This window comes from Oryzias latipes, chromosome 1, assembly GCF_053564925.1.
Source record: "Oryzias latipes strain Hd-rR chromosome 1, Olatipes_Hd-rR_3.1".
Taxonomy (NCBI): Eukaryota; Metazoa; Chordata; class Actinopteri; order Beloniformes; family Adrianichthyidae; genus Oryzias; species Oryzias latipes.
Genome location: NC_136237.1, coordinates 14,262,304 through 14,279,164, shown reverse-complemented (window position 1 = coordinate 14,279,164; position 16,861 = coordinate 14,262,304). Strand labels below are relative to the sequence as shown.

Below are 16,861 nucleotides of genomic sequence, written 5' to 3'. Positions count from 1 at the left end.
TTTAATTTGGCAATTTACACTGCTTCTTTCCCATGAGAAAAAAAAGGAATATATTCCTAATATATTCAGTTCTCTCACTTGTTCGTACAGAGCTTTAATCCTATTGATATTTACTTTCCAGAACAGAATAAAGAGGGGAGCAAATGGCCCCCAATCCACCCACCCACCCATCCATCTATCCATCCATCCATCCATCCATCCATTTTGTGAACCTGCTTAATCCCTTTGGGGATATTGGGTTGCTGGAGCCTACACTGCAAAAAAAGAAAAGTTCGTAGAACTTAAAATTGTAAGGCAACAAACTTCGGTAAAATTTTGAGTTAAGGACATAAACTCAATATTTTACGTTTTGTGTTGGAGTTTTCAAACTCATTTATCTAAGTTCTTCTAACTCAGTTGTAAGTTGTATGAACTTAAAAGTTAAAGTTGGATTAACTTTGAACTTTTGACCAACTCTGATGTAAGTTACAGTGACCTAAAATGTCACGTAATCCTAACTCTGAATCTTAACTTTTCACAACTCAGGCTTAGATGTCCAAACTTAATTTTTTAGGCTGTAACAACTGTAAATTCCGATTATTGGTGACTTCACCAAGGTTGAAATAACTAATAACATGCAACCCAGATCTTTTCAGGATCATTGGGGCACAGGTGAGCAGTTACAGCTCACCTGCATGTGTGCAGCAGGAAAAATATTTAAAATTATCCATACTCGATCGCTGCAACAGCATGAGGGTCACTTCTCTTCACAGCTCTCTAACTCAAGGTGTGGGAATCAACACTTCCCATGAGTCTTAGTTGCCATGGGCGGGGCTAAGGCCCGGTTCACCAAAACATTGTTTACAAAATGGCTGAAGCCCTTGGGGGTGTTCCAGAAAGCAGGTTATAGTTATAACGGTAAGTTTGAGGCTAAGGAAGTTGATAACCTCAGCTTTCAGTTCCAGTGTTTCAGGATATGCCAAGTTGCCATAGCAACTCATGCTCTGAACATAACCTGGTCTGGAGCAGGTTTAGTTGAAGGTTAGTTTGTTTACAGAGAGGTGAAGCAACATGGTGTGTCCATTTGAAGATGATTTGGTGGATGAAGAAGCTCAGATAATACTTTTTCCACCATGAGAGGGTGAGAAGACCACATATGGATGTTGGAAAAATAAACTTTTTTTACTTTGATCTAACTTAGTTATTTGCTTCAGTTAAGATAAATATATTTTTTTGTTTAGTCATCTTAAAAATAACATGTAGTTATCAGACAGTTATTTTACTTTCATTCAAATCAATTCTATTAAGTAGGTGTAACTTTGATGCTGCTGTTAGATCGGCACCGCAAGGAATTGTGGGATACAACGTACTTTATGTACTTGCTAATACTTATGTCATTAAATAAGAGTAAAAACTTCTGCAGACGCCTCTTGACAAACCACTCAATCAGTGGACAATGCCAACTCCAAAAGTTGGAATTCCCGCATTTCACAATTAAAAAAGATAAGTTCACAGAACTTTATCACACTGTAATGAACTGCAACTTAGATATATAAGTACAGACAACTCAATAAATAATGTTGAAGTGTACGACTACCTTAACTTGCTGAACTGACTTAAATTGTTGAATTGATTAGTAGAACTTAGATTATAAAGTTATTACAACATAAAAGATTGTGTTAAGTCAAAACATTTAAGTTGGATTTATTACAGTGTATTCTAGCCACTGTTGGGTAAAGGTGGGGGTGTATCATCCCGGACTGGTCAACAGTCCATTGCAGTTACCACACCAAAACACAACCACATTCGCAAGTAGGGACAAGTCAGATTCACCTGGAGAACTACAGTACATAGTCTTGGACTTTGCATGGGGAGAACATGCATACTCCACAAAGAAGGGACCATCTAAGATTTGAACAGCCTTCAAATGGGCCTTTTCTCTGTAAGATAAGAATGCTAATCACTAAACCACCATGTAGCCCCAACAGGTAGCCATCCATTCATTTTTTAGATCTGCTGAATCCCTTTCAGGGTCACTTGGGCTTTCACCGTTGAAAGTGCTAACCACTAACCCGCCATGCCAGCCCAACAGGCAGCCATTTCAAAAAGAAATTGAGCCTTACATCATTTTACATCATTTTATAGTTTGGTAGTTCATATTTTTTCACCCAGTTTTTACTAGAGAGTCATTCCAGAGTCTTAGGAAGTAACCCACATTCCATAATTGTCCTGGATATCGTCCTGGATACCATTAATTTATTTTAAGGGTTACTTGTTACTATTTTAATCTACAATTTCGTGATAAACATCCAAATCAAATATTTATTTCCCTATTTAACATCAATATAATGTTAATATAACCAGAAACTAGTTTTGTCTATATCATTTGAACAGGCCAAACAGAAAAGCATTAGAATTCGTTTTAATATTTTTTTAGAGAAGTTTTCAATGACACCACACAAAAAGCCCTTTTTGCCATTGTTGCAGAAACCAGAGTTGATTAAACACTTACTTGACAGTGGTAAAAAGTCAAGAATTAACGTAACACTTTTCAATATGGTTCCCACTCCCACAGCAAATCTTAAGAAAGTTAAAAAGACCCTTGTTTCAAGGAAATCTGACTTTTTTTCTGTCCTCCCAAAAATAATCTGATCAAGGAAAGTTTTAAATAGAAAAATAATCTTAGTTTGACATTACATGTCTTAGCGACTGGAATTTTTTACCCCATTGACAGATTTTTTTTTTTTTTTTTGCTTATTTAAACAAAATCTTTCAATGGGGAAAGAGTTTTAAATCATTTTTAAGGGGTTTCTTTCCCATGACACAATGCAAAAAAAGAGGAAGATCAGGTCTTTGGATGAGGCTGGCATTCTTGAAATGTTGATTGTCAGAAGTCATAAGGATGATGCTTTGAAATCAAATAAAGATTTTTGTAGATAAGACCAGGGGAATATATGGTAATTTAAAAAATAAAATAAAAAGATAACAAGCAAGCATGGAGGAGGGGGTGTGCAGCAAAGTGGAATGAAGAGTAATATTGAAGGTATTAACGAAGACCAGCAAGATAAAAGGCAGAGCAAAGATTAATCCAGCTGTATAGATACTGATGTTATCAATGACTTTACGGGGTGGAAAGATAACAGGAGTATAGCGCATGTGAAAAATATAGAATATAATGAGCACATATGAGGCAGAAGGTGATGATCTGCCTCAGAATAAGAAAGAAGAGGAAACAGTGACTGTGAAAACAAATAGAATTTGGGTGTATACAGGCAAAGTATAGTCATTGAAGTTCCACTACCTTTGATTTGTTGTAAGTACGTTCCCAGAGATGTTTCAGTTATTATTTATTTTTAGTCAAAATCAAAAAACCTGTGTTGTTTTTAGGACATAGTTTCTGCAGAGTAGCAGTGGTTCATTAAAATTTGCCTTTGAGTTGAGGGTGGGTCTGTTGCTGTGCAGTGATCCAGCCCTCACTTCCCATCATCTGCTTACACACTCTCCCACTAGCTTACAACGCATCACACCCCTAAACTGACATTACTGGTCTTCCAAAAATAGCATTCAATATTGGAGTTATCCAGCCTTACAGTTCAGATGAGCTCAGATGAGCAAAACGAAACAGACATTTACTCATCTGATGTGGATGCATTAGAATGGAGCAGAACAGGGAAAAAGAAGACTACGGCTACGTTCACACCGCAGGCTGAAACAACCCGATTCCGATGTTTTTTGCCCCTATGCGACCTGTATCTGATCTTTTCATGACAGTCTGAACGACACAGATCCGATATTTTCAAATGCGACCCAAGCCACTTGGGTATGTGGTCCTGAATCTGATACGTATCTGATCTTTTCGAATGCGACCGCCGTCTGACCGGCCAGGCCACATGAATCCGACCCGTACGTCATTGATACGCTACAAGAGTCATAATTCTGCGTTGAAATAGCTGGGAACGAAATCATAAACATAAACCATGCCGGACGATGCTGCTGAGACTAGTCAGTGGAAGGGAAGCGAGGTCACTATTGGATTAATATTTGGGGTGACTGCTCCATTCAGGCCAAACTAAAGGGCTCTTATCGCAACCGGGCGGTTTTTGAAAATATTTCCAGCGAAATGGCCGAGCGTGGTGTTGAGCCTTTCCCATTACCGTGATGACTTTTTTTTCCCTTTCCAACCGTGGTCAGAAGTGCGGGGGACCAAAGGCGGATCCTCCTCCGGGGTTCACTTCCCCGTTCGAACCCTTAGATTCTCCAGAACGCGTTAATAAAGAGTCAATAGCATTTATTCTGGGGGAAGCCTCCTTTTATTATCATTCTCCTTCCTCCGTAACACACAACATGAATGCCCCCCCCCCCCCCATTTTCTAACTTGCTGCAGGCGCTCTTCTCCTCTCTTTTACACACACACATGCACGGACGCAGCACATAAACATCCCCATTCCACAAAAGTGGGTCCAGACAATCCCGGCTCCATTGCCTTCTTAAAATGAGAAGATTGTAATTGTGCTGGCTCCTTCGTGAAAATAACTTTATTAATGCAAGAAGAGCTCCACTGTTGACAACACTGTTGTTGACATCCATTGTTAACGTTAGCTACTTCCGCAAACAACAAGTGAGTCACCGTTGAATACTCTTCTGCGCATGCGGGTCAATTCTGGGTCATTTCACGGTCACACAGGAGATCACAAAACTTCGGATTTAATTGGAAATGTGAACGGCCTTGTAAAAAATCAGATTTTTTCAAAAAATCTGAAGTGAGCATTAAGCCCTGCAGTGTTAACATGTCCTATGTGGCAAAAATTGTTACTTGTGGTATATAATGAGGGAACTTGACTGACGAAATTTTAACTTGTGTGTAAAAATGTTCTAATGTGAAGAAACATATACACACACACGGGTTGCTGGGAAATCGTACTTGTATGACAATGTTGAATTAATCTTTATTTGTAGGTTCAATTTTCTTCTGTAAGAGTTAGTTTTGGGACTCTCAGCGTCTTTCTGACTTATGGTGCAATCCCTGCAAGATATTTTTGTACCAAAGCTAACTTGTGCCAGTGTGTGGGATAGAGGGGCAGAGGGGAGGTGGACAAGGGGAACTCTCGTCAGAAATCAACCAATCATAGAACGGGAGATCAAAACTCTGTCTCTGGAGCGCTTCTCAGGAGCTGCCCAGCTTGGTTCAACATAGTCTTACAATTACGTTTCTTTCAGCAACCCTTAAATAAAATTTTTTGTATGTTTGTGTGTGTTTTACATTAGAACATTTTTACACACAAGTTAAGATTTTTGTCAGGCAAGTTTCCTCATTTATTTACTATAAGTATTGCCACATGTTTTTCTTTTTCTAGCAACTTCACATAGAGTTTTACTTGTGTGTGTGATTGAAACTTATGAGTTTTGCTCATTTTTACCTTTACAAAAAATGCAGCAGGAACATGCTCAAAATAAATATTTATCAGAGTGGACCTTTTAAAGGAAAAAACGTTTCCCTTGTTTGGAAAAGTCATGACTATTTTATTTGATATATTGATATCAACTTTTAATTTTATTGAACTGGGCACTTTCCCAACAGCCTGGGCACGTGAGTCTGGCGTCCACTCTCCTCTGCTCTGCACGGCCAGAATCTACACATCACTGATGTTAAAACACACACCAATGTGTGCTTGAGAAAGCAATTCCCAACACTCAAATTCCACCATTTTATTGCTAAATGCCCACTAAGTTGCTCGTCACATTGGATCAATCAATGAATTCGCAGCAGCGTTCATCTAAATACAACTTCATTAGCCCTGCAGGTTGGACTGGGGAAGGAGGGAGAGGTGTTGAGGTGTGACAGAGTGTCATCTCTAAGTGAGGGTGGTCGCCAAGAGTCGGTGCGCAGCCTCATCAGTGGTTAAGATGATAGCGAGGAGAGCGCGCGGGAGTCCCCGGAGCTGTGAGTCAGTGCGCATTGGAGATGCGATAAATCAATCCGTATCAGAAAGGCTGGCTGAGGGCGCCATCCCTGTCCCTGTGCTTTATTCCTCTCACCTTCCGCTTGCTCATTTTGCCTCCATTTCCTTTTCAATGCCCCATCTCCCGTGCCCCCCCCCCCCCCCCTCTTTGCCCGTCTCCAAGCGCGCGCGGCGCTGCTGCCAAATAAATGAAAATGGGCCTGAGGGAAGACAGAGACCCTACAGACTTTATATTTCCCTCGTCTGGAAAAAAAAAATCTTTAAAAACAGACACTTTGATGTGGAAGATGGCAATGTGTGCCAGCGCGCATGCTACATGCAAGCATCTCCTTTCATCTCTGTTTACAGCACACACAAAAGTAGCAGCTGGATGTTTGCAAAGAAGCAAACCACCTCCCTGCTCTGTCTGACCGGACCATCCCGGGATCTCTCGAACCTATACGGGGGAGGGCACGCCCCTCTGCTCAACAGCTGTCCGGTTCGGCTGAGTCAAATAGAAATGAACTGATTCTTCTGACCATTCCACTCGTGTGTGAAAAAAGTGAGCCACGATATATGTGCAGCCCCACTTTTCCCAGCCAGCCAGAGCCGGCTGCATCAACGTGGCATGCCATGCACCTTGCATAGCGTATCTACAAGTGAGGAAGTGCCCCGCCAACACTTAAATATAAAAGACGGCAATGCCAACGCTGCTCCTACCTTGATTGGAGTCTCCGTCCGTCTGGCAGGAAAGGAAAGCAGGAGAGAAGACCCTGCGTGCAGCTTTACGTTCCGTTCTGCAGCCGCAAAGAAGGAAAAAGTGGGGATGTTATCCCTTGACGTGCGTTCCAGCAGAGACAGAGAGGGAGGGGAGTGGGTATGCAAGTATGGATGAAGAGAAGAGCAGAGGCAAAGAGAGGGAGAGGGGGGTGGTTCCGTCCGACAGAGGGGTGATGCACCAGCTGTTAAAGAGGAAAGGCGCGCGCACACGCGGGCTTTGGTGTAAGTGATGCTTCTGAAATGTGTGGAGCGAATCTTGCAAATGCCAGGAAAAAGCTCCATTTAAATACCAGCGCAATGTTCCCCTGGGACCACGCACGTTTGTGATTTTCCGACAGAGTTCCCCGCTTGCACTGAGGTGAAATTTCAGGCTAGGAAATTTCAACTAACACGCAACTCCTTTTAATTCCATTTCCAGCCTTTTAACTCAATCTTTCCAGCTCTTACAGAGTGTAAAGTTTGTTAGGAAATGCTCGCTTCTGACGGGACCTAGCGATCATTTAGAGGGAAGTCGGGCTTTCATCTCAGCATCATCTTGCTCTCCGTGCAGAGCAACGCAACTGCTTCCCAGTCTAGACACGTAGCAACGCGCATAAAAAAGAAACAAGCACGCGCCGGTGTGAGGGGCTTAGACCAGCCGGCAAAAACCAGGAGTGCAGAGAGAAATGGAGAGAGAACGGAACCATGCAGGTGACGTCATTGTCCATACAGAAATTATATAGATGAATCTTCACGACGCTGAAGTTGGCTTCCGATTCACAGCTTCCGATTCGAGAGTGTAGTAAGATCACCTAGACCGGGTCCTGTTCAAAAACCGCTGGACCTGGACTGCTCAAACCTGGATTAAATTTTGATTTAGATAGTAAAGAATACGTTAAACACCGGTATACAACATGTATGGTTACATGATACGTAAACTATTGTTTCTGTTACAATAACAGTAAAAACAAGCAAACAGTTTGCTAAATAAGTGTATGTAAAAGTTTTTTCAATAAATACAATGTACTTACACAATATCTATTGAGTTGTATCTTCTTTTTGCAGTTGGACAGGCTGGATTATGACATGTTTGTACAACTTCAGTACTGTGAAGGAATTCAAATACATGTGACCGTGTCCTCCTCTGCCTCAAAAGCATCCCAGGTTGATCCTGTGAATCTTCCGATTTCATTTAGCCACAATGCTTTTCCCTGTGCCCACTCCTCATTCTCTAAAAGGTTGTAATTTAATCCAGGTTTGAGCCGGATAATATGGTGGGTGAGGAGGGTTTTAAAGGGGAGAGTAGTGTGTGTGTGTGTGGGGGGGGGGGAGGGGGGTGGTGGAGCTGTGGTGGAGCTGTGATCTCTGGGTTGCTTGGGTCGGGTGCTGGGGCTGGCTTGTGGAGACGGGGCTCCGGCTGGGTGGTGGGTGGCTCGGTGGTTCTCGGGGCCCTGGCTTCGTCCTTGGCCCACGTCTCAGTGTCCGGTGCCCGGTGGCCCCCATTGCTGCCACCTGGTACGGCCAAGCACACCTGTCCTGTGGCCCCAGACGCCGGGTTCGCCTATGCCTCTCGGCGCCTGTAGGGGGGCCCCCTCTGCGCCTGGCTGGGTGGGTGGGCGGTTTCCTCCTCCCCCTCTCCCGGGCTGCTTGGGTGTCGTCGTCTGGGGCGCTCCCGGCCTGCCCCCCCCCCCGGTCTGGCTGGGTAGGATTTGGTTCCCCTTATGAACACACTTCACTTCGGCAGCATGCATGTATCTCCATCCCCATGTGCACACTACCACATTACTCCCTGTCTGCTTTATCCCTCCTCTTAACCCACAGTGTATTGGTGGACAGATCATGTCAGAATTTCACCTTTGATGTAATATTTATCTTTCCAGCAGATCTGGTATAACAGCTTAAAATAATAACTTATTCAAATCAGCGCTTGTATCCCCCACATTCTCCACCTCTCTTCCTTTTATTCTCTTCCACCCCCCTCACGTTCTTCCCCTCTCCATCGCCGCACACACTAAATGTAACAAAGAAATAAAAAATAATAAAGTAACAAAAAAGGGTTTTATACAAATTTACACTCTGGTTTGTCGAAGTTATATAATCTCTTTTTGTGATAGTAAAACCGGTCCAACACAAAAGGCCTTCAGCTCTAATCTTTTTGCTCAGTTGTTGGACAGAACAAGTTAAAAAAAAATCATAATTTAATCCAGGTTTTAAGCAGTCCAGGTCCAGCGGTTTTTGAACAGGACCCGATTCTAGGTGATCTTAGTGCACTCGCCAATCGGAAGCCAACTTCATCTACACTCAAAAAACTGAATTATCACTGCTGTTGGATATAAAAAATATTATTACGTTTGAATTACTTAAAATTGTGAGTTTCTCATATCAACTTGAATCAGTTGTGTTTTTTCAACGTAAAAATGTACGAAGCCAAGTTTACTTGACTCATTTAGTTTCCCCAACTTAACTCTGTTATGTTATCCTAACATCCCATGAATGTTGCGTAATCAAATTCAAAGTCACGCGAGACATTGTGACTCCCGCCACATGTCTTCTCGTTCTAATGGAAGCAGCAGACACTGTGCCATCTTTCAAAACTATTTCCATGAAAGCCAAATAAAAGCGGTAAGTGACATATTTAATGCCATTAACTTTGATAAAAAGTTGTTATACTGTTTTTTATGTCTTATTAAGGTGGAGACTGAAGTGTAATTTCATTGTAAGCTGCTAATTATGCACCGGCGTGGACTGACGTTTTTGTATGAAATATATGATTCTGTAAGAGAAAGAAGTTGTTTTGTAAGTGTGCTGAAACGAGTATCAGGTTAAGATTAGGGAGGACAGCTTATACAACAAAAAATACCTAACAGTCGAGTTCTATGAACGCAAATGTGAGTGCTAGCTAGCTTAAACGCAAGTTCTTTGAAGTTGCTAACAGTGATTGACAGGAGTGGGGGGAGGGCGAGTTGAGCACCGACTTGTCTCTCCACCATCTTTTTTTGACTACACATGCAGCTACATGCTCCTTTTTAAAAGTATTTAAACATACGTACGGATTTCTGCTTATTTGTGAAGGAATATAGATAAGTATTTCAGAAAATTGGGAATTTTGGAATTGGAAGGATTCATTTTGTAGCTGAATCAATTATGGTGAGTTGTATCCAGCTCAGCCTTGTGGTAGAGTGTCCGCCCTGTAACTGTAAAGTTGTAAGTTCAAATCCAGGCTGAGTCATACCCAAGACTAAAAATGGGACCCAATGCCTCACTGCTAGACTAAGCCCAAAGCGCGGATGTGTCTGCAGCTCACCGCTCCCCCAGGGGAGGGGTCAAATGCGGAGAACAAACACATAACGTTACAGCTAATTTGACTTTAACTTTGAAATGATTTATGGTTCATGAACTGTGATTTAGTTGATACTGTACGATTATGAAAGTTTTTTTAATCCATCAGATTAAGAATTTTTTTCAATCTTTTAATATTCATTCTGAAATTTCAAAGCTTTGAAGCCGACCTAGCTAGGCAGCAGCATGAAAGGTCTTTCATAAGGACCCATATTGGAATAGACAATAGACAGTTTGACACTGATACAATTAAGCATATTTACAAAACACCCAACCTTGTTTGCAACTCTTAAAAATAAAAGATTGATATTTTGACGGAACTGTGTACCTCTCAAAATGGCTTCAACATCAGTAAACACAACCGAATCAACCAACCGGAAGCTATGTGGTCTGGATTGTAAGTTGTTTATCTTTCCAACATCCATACGTGGTCTTATCACCCTCTCATGGTGGAAAAAGTATTATCTGAGCTTGTTCATGAACTTAATCATCTTCAAATGGACACGCCATGCTCCTTCACCTCTCTGAAAACAAACTAACCTTCAACTAAACCTGCTCCAGACCAGGGGGGTATTCCAGGAAGCATGTTTAAACTAGCCTGACTTTAAGCCTGAACTCTGGCTGAAATCCGCCTGAACTTGCTTACTCTGGGTATGTCGGTTCCAAAATATCGGATATGAGTTGGCGTAATTACGCTCGACTTGGCAACCCTGGGTTAATGCACGTGAATGTCAAGTACATAAAGACATTCTCAATGGATCACCGATTTCTGGAGTCACCATGGAAACGCGTGGAGAACAAAAGAGAGCGCTATACTTCAGTGAGACGGAGTCTGAGATTTTAATGACGGCGTATGAAGATTATACGTCCATCAAAAAATTAACACGGCTGGATCATCAAAAGAAAGGGTTTTTGCTTGTAGTAAAAGAACAGACAAAGTAAACGCACGAGTTTTTGATCTTATTTCCATTTTCCTTGTGACGCATATATATATATATATAACTTATCCAATTTTTCCAACTTAAATGAATTACTTCTATTGGTAAAAAGTAATTGAGTTAAATTTATTCAACCTAATTTGTTACGTCTCTAAAACTCAATAATAGTTTATACAACTCAAATTTACGTATTTATCTAACTAAATGTCATATTACTCCAATTTAATTAATATTTTTTTCCATCTTAACTAATTATATTTCTTGAGCTCTCATATGTCTAAGTTTGAGCCGGCAGATATGCTCATTTTTATAACAAGAAAAAGGACAAAAAAAATGCGCGGAGTGCATAAATTCATTAAAGAATTTTCTGTCATTGACATCACAGTAGTAAATGGTAGGGGTGCTATATAAACTCATCATCCTCTCATTCACTCTCACTCATGGTGCAGAGACGTAAGCATAGTAGGACAAAATAACTCGGCAAAACACAATGAAACAGCTAAACAACTAAACACATTTGGTCAAAAACCCACACTTAAACCCAAATCCGTCCAGACAGGCAAAGGGAATGGTATCCCACAATCCCTTGCGGTGCCGATCTAACAGCAGCACCAAAGCTACATCTACTTAATTGAATTAATTTGAATGAAAGTAAAATAACTGTCTGAAAACACGTGTTATTTTTAATGTGACTTAACAAAAAATAAAATGATTTATCTTAACTGAAGCAAATAATTTAGTTAGATCAAAGTAAAAAAGTTTATCTTTCCAACATCCATACGTGGTCTTATCACTTTCTCACGGTGGAAAAAGAATTATCTGAGCTTCTTCATCCACTTAATCATCTTCAAATGGACACGCCATGCTGCCTCACCTCTCTGAAAACAAACTATCCTTCAACTAAACCTGCTCCAGGCCAGGTTATGTTCTGAGCATGAGTTACTATGGCAACTTGACATATCCTGAAACATACCTCCATTTCTGGAACCGAAAGCTGAGGTTATCAACTTCCTTAGCCTCAAACTTACCGTGGGAGCTAGCATAACCTGCTTTCTGGAATACCCCCCAGGTTATGTTCAGAGCATGAGTTGCCAGGGGAACTAAGCAAACCCTGAAACATATCTCTGTTTTTGGAACCAAAAGCGGTGGTTGTACACTTCTTTAGCCTCAAACTTACCGCGGGAGCTAGCATAACCTGATTTCTGGAATACCCCCCAGGTGTAAACTGGACTCTGTCCTTGGTTAAGCGCCACTTCTGGTGACCCACCATGGATAAGGATACTCGTACCTTTGTTCTTGCCTGTCAAACCTGCGCCAGGGGCAACGCCTCCAACTTTAAGTCCATGGGCTTTCTTCTTTTTTTACTTTTTTTATTTAATTTTTATTTAAGTGAGACAAAAGCAAAAAACGAAAACAACAACAGACAAACGAAAATACACTGGAAAGACAGATCTGACAAAGACAACTACCAATACGAACACACAAAAACAGGAGGTAAAAAAAGAAAAATAAATAAAAGGAAAAGTGTGCGTGTGTGTGTGTGTGCGTGTGTGTGTGATGTAAGGACAACAAGAGTGAATTCCATCCACAAGCTTGAACCAACTGTCATGCATTCTGCTAACTATACACATTTAAAGATACATTATTAGAGATTCATATAGATAGATAGGCAAGGGTCGAGACATATATAACTATGCATTTAATTATATTCTTGATATTACAAAAGTCAATAGCAGTGACCATCATAAATCCCACTCTAAAAAATAATAATCTTGTCATTATTACCAAAAATAAAAATATTGAGATTAATGACCCATAACTATCAGACAGTTAGAAATTAGATGAATAGGGTATTGCAGAGAGAAAAAGGCGAGGAGACAACACCCCATAGAGACCAAGACAGTCACGTATTTGGTTCTCAAATAAAACTTAATGTTCATTTAGGAACTCAAAGAGAGCTGACCATACAGATAGTGGTTTGTCATGTCATGTCAGTGGAAGAAGGTAATGAATTGGCTAAAGAAATGGATTCAAGAAACAAGTTTTTCCATATACATAGGTTTATACCCAAAAGGTTTTGTTTGACACTATAAATTCTATTGTTAGTCCTGCAGCCCCAGTACACCCTGTGTCCTGCAAAGCCGACAGCAATTACTTTCTCAAGTTCTTTGCAAATAAGACTAAGAAGATCAAAGAGCAGCTCCCACCTTCTTGTTGTGATGATTGTGTTGTGGTGGAGCCTGTTTCACACAAATGGTCTACTTTTAGGCCTGTCACTCTGTAGGACATAGCTGCTTTGTTGACCAAGTTGAAACCTTCAACTTGTCCATCTGATGTCATTCCTTCCAAACTCTTCTTAAAGGTGTTTGATACCATCGGCCAAAGTGTCACTGAAATGATAAACCTTTCACTTTCCACTGGTGTGTTTCCAAACGCATTTAAACATGCCATAGTGGAGCCTCTGATGAAAAAGTCTAATCTGGAGCCATCAGTCTTGCAAAATTATAGACCCATCTAAAAGCTTCCATTTATCTCAAAGATTCTGGAAAAGGTGGTCTCTGAACAATTGTCAGAGTTCTTGGATAAAAGGAGCATCTATGACACTTTTCAGTCAGGTTTTCGTAAACATCACTCCACAGAGACAGCCCTGCTTAAAGTGTCCAGTGATATTTTGATGTCTGCTGATTCTGGCAAATACACAGTCCTCGTCTTACTAAATCTTTCATTAGCCTTTGATGCGGTTGACCACCAGATCTTATTGGACAGATTGAGGGACCTGATTGGTTTGTCAGGGTCAGTTCTCCACTGGTTTTCCTCTTACTTATCTGGTCGGAATTTCAGTGTCATGGCTAGACTTACTGTGTGGGGTTCCTCAGGGCTCTGTTCTGGGCCCTGTTCTGTTTATTCTATACATGATCCACATTGGAAAGATCATTCAGGATTTCAGCGATGTTTCCTACCATTTCTTTGCTGATGAAATCCAGCTATATTGCTCTTTCAAGCCCTCTGAGACACACAAGCTGGATTCTCTGATGAACTGGTTAAGTCAGATAAAACAATGGCTCTGTAAAAATTCTCTGCAGCTTAACTCAGAGAAAACAGAAACCTTAGTTATTGCCCCTGATGATGCCATTAACAGTACTGTAATTAAGCAGCAATTGGGTTCTCTTGGCCAGGCTGTCAAACCCAGCTTTAGAAATTTGGGTGTCATTTTTGACAAAGATATGTCGCTGGAGCAGCACTTCAAACAGCTGATCAGGAACTCTTTTTTACAGTTAAGGAATATTTCTAAACTACGGAAAATGGTGTCATATGAAGACCTAGATCTTCTTATTCATGCCTTTGTTTCCACAGGGCTAGACTACTGTAACAAGCTGCTTTCCTGTCATAATAAGAAGGAGCTGTCTCGCCTGCAGCTGATCCAGAACTCTGCTGCGAGGATCTTGACCCGCACCAAGAGAAGAGTTCACATCTCCCCCATCCTCAAAGCTCTTCATTGGTTCCCGGTTGCTTACCGTTATCAGTACAAAATCTTAGTTTTGACTTTTAGGACCCTTCATTCTCAAGCTCCTCCATATGTTTCTGATTTGATCGCTCCCTACAGATCATCTTGTGCACTGAGGTCTGCGGATCAGAACCTGCTGATGGTCCCTCGCACACAGTTCCGAACCAGAAGAGAAAGATCCTTCCAGGCTGTCGTTCCCAAACTCTGGAATGAGCTTCCATTGTCCCTGCGTTCCCTGGACTCTGTGAATTCTTTTAAAAGTCAACTGAAAAACATTTATTTTTGCAAAGCATTTTAACTAAAACTGCTTTTATTGTGCTTGAGATGATTGTTTTACATGGTTTCTGCTTTTTATCTTGTATGTTTTTATATGTATATAAACATATTTTAACCTGTGAAGCACCTTGGGACTTCTGTCTATGAAAGGTGCTGTACAAATAAAATTTACTTACTAACTTAGTGCTGCCATCTATGGGATAAAGCAAAACCCATGCAAGAGAGGCCCACGTCCAGACATTTTGCACTTAATGCATTTTCGATGTCAAGCATAGTCTATACATTACAACAGTCTATACATTACAAACAGATTTGCACATAATCAGATAGCTTTTCCCTTGAAGACCATGGAACACATAATTTCTGTATTTTGAAAAATTGTGGACTTGGGCCCCTTTTGAACTAACCGATTCAATTGTTATTCCAACAAGAATAAATTTATTCTTAGACGGGTCAAGATTCAAATTTGATAGTTCTGAAAGGTCTCTTAATAGAAACAGTGAAGGTGATAAAGGGACAGGCCAAGAAGGTAGATACAATATGGGTAATTATTTCCCAAAATTCTTTAATGGGTGTGCAGTCCCAAGTTGCGTGTTTATGTGTCCGGAGTGCAAAATGGGCAGATCTCTGATTCAAATTCCATACTTGACATTTTCTCTCTTGTGTAGTGAATTCTATGGAGGGTTTTGTATTGTATTAGTTGTAAGTTTGTGTTTTTTTTCATGATATAGATGTTTTTACATATTTGAGCCCAGAATTCTGTGTTACCAGCAATAGAAAGATCATTTTCCCACTTTGTTTTGGGAAGTGATAAAGACAGAGGACAGGCTATCGTGGCGCCAAGGCCTTCACAAAAAGAGCGCCAAACCCGGTTTATAAGGTTGAGCAGGTCTCTTATAATGAAACATTGACAGTTTCTCCAAACTTTATTCGCTTGAGATAAAAGCACCGTCTCTGTTGGAGTACTGGTTTTTAGCCACTTTGTTATCATAAAAACAGCTCATACTTGCATAATGTTTAAAAAAAAAGGCTTAGAGTGGGATCTGGCAGTTTGGCTAGAAAGTCTCTAATTGGGGAAAGTTCAGCGTTTTCGTTCAACTGGTTGAACTTTGAGTGTGACATTAATGAAGGCTTGTTTTGTACATGGAACCCGAGACCGGTCTTAAAAAGTTGTGTAGCAGCGCATGAACGCCAGATCTCTCTTCATTGACGTTTTATTGAAAGTGGCCACTTGAACACAAGTCAACTTAGCTGGTGTGTACGTACTGTACCTTAAGATTGTTCTCAGTCTGGAGATGGTTGATCTATGCTGGTGTAAATCAGAGCGCAATTGAAATGTAGCAGGCTATCCCAGCAAACAGTCTCTATGTAATAATTCAAAGGAGACAGGGATGTCTGTCACAAAAATGGATGGTAGGGTTCCGTGGATGTAGCATAGAGACATTTGGAAGAGCAAACCATTAATTGTCCTGCAAGTGGACAGTTAAAAAACATAAACTGTACTCACTTTTGCCCCCAGTGAATTGAGCGACAGATTCTCCTTGGTTTTTCCAAATATTAATGGACACTCATGCATATACCTTCTCATGTAGTTAGGAAAGTAACAGCTTTTATGGTTTAAGTGGACAAATCCAATTAGCCCTTATGGGGTAGAGATGACCACTGATGTGTTATCCCTACCATAACAAAGGTGGATAAAGGTGGTGAGGATTGCCTGTCCGTCCTGGGGGAGGATCCCTCCTTCATGTGGGCACCCTTGAGGTTTCTTCGTTTTTTCTGGAATCCGGTTTTTTAGGAGTTTTTCCTTACCGCGAAGGGGGGTCTAAGGGCAGGGATGCCAGTATAGCTTAGTCCAGGGGTCGGGAACCTATGGCTGGCGAGCCATATATGGCTCTTTTGATGGTCACATGTGGCTCGCAGACAAATCTTTGATTATACTTTTTTTTTTCTTTTTTTCATTAGACCAGTCCTTCTCGGGCGCGATGCGATGCCAGAGGCGCGCAGTAGTAGCGGTGCTTGGAGAGAAAACTATCATTTTACTGTTATCTATTATTACGCATAGTTTGTACCACCCGGAAACCTGTGAATTGCCGTGCCTAAAACTGCGCGCTCCCATCTCTGAAAAA

General features: G+C 41.0%; 1 protein-coding gene across 4 annotated transcripts in view; it reads right to left on the bottom strand.

The window, feature by feature from the left end:
- LOC101160457 (protein phosphatase 1 regulatory subunit 29) overlaps window positions 1-7,287 on the bottom strand; it is a 450,803-nt gene extending 443,516 nt beyond the window's left edge. For all 4 annotated transcript variants that reach the window (XR_013653967.1, XR_013653962.1, XR_013653972.1 and 1 more), the window contains exon 1: window positions 6,639-7,287. The gene's annotated coding sequence lies outside the window, so the exon portion shown is untranslated. The remainder of the gene's footprint in view (window positions 1-6,638) is intronic.
- Window positions 7,288-16,861: the final 9,574 nt, after the last annotated feature.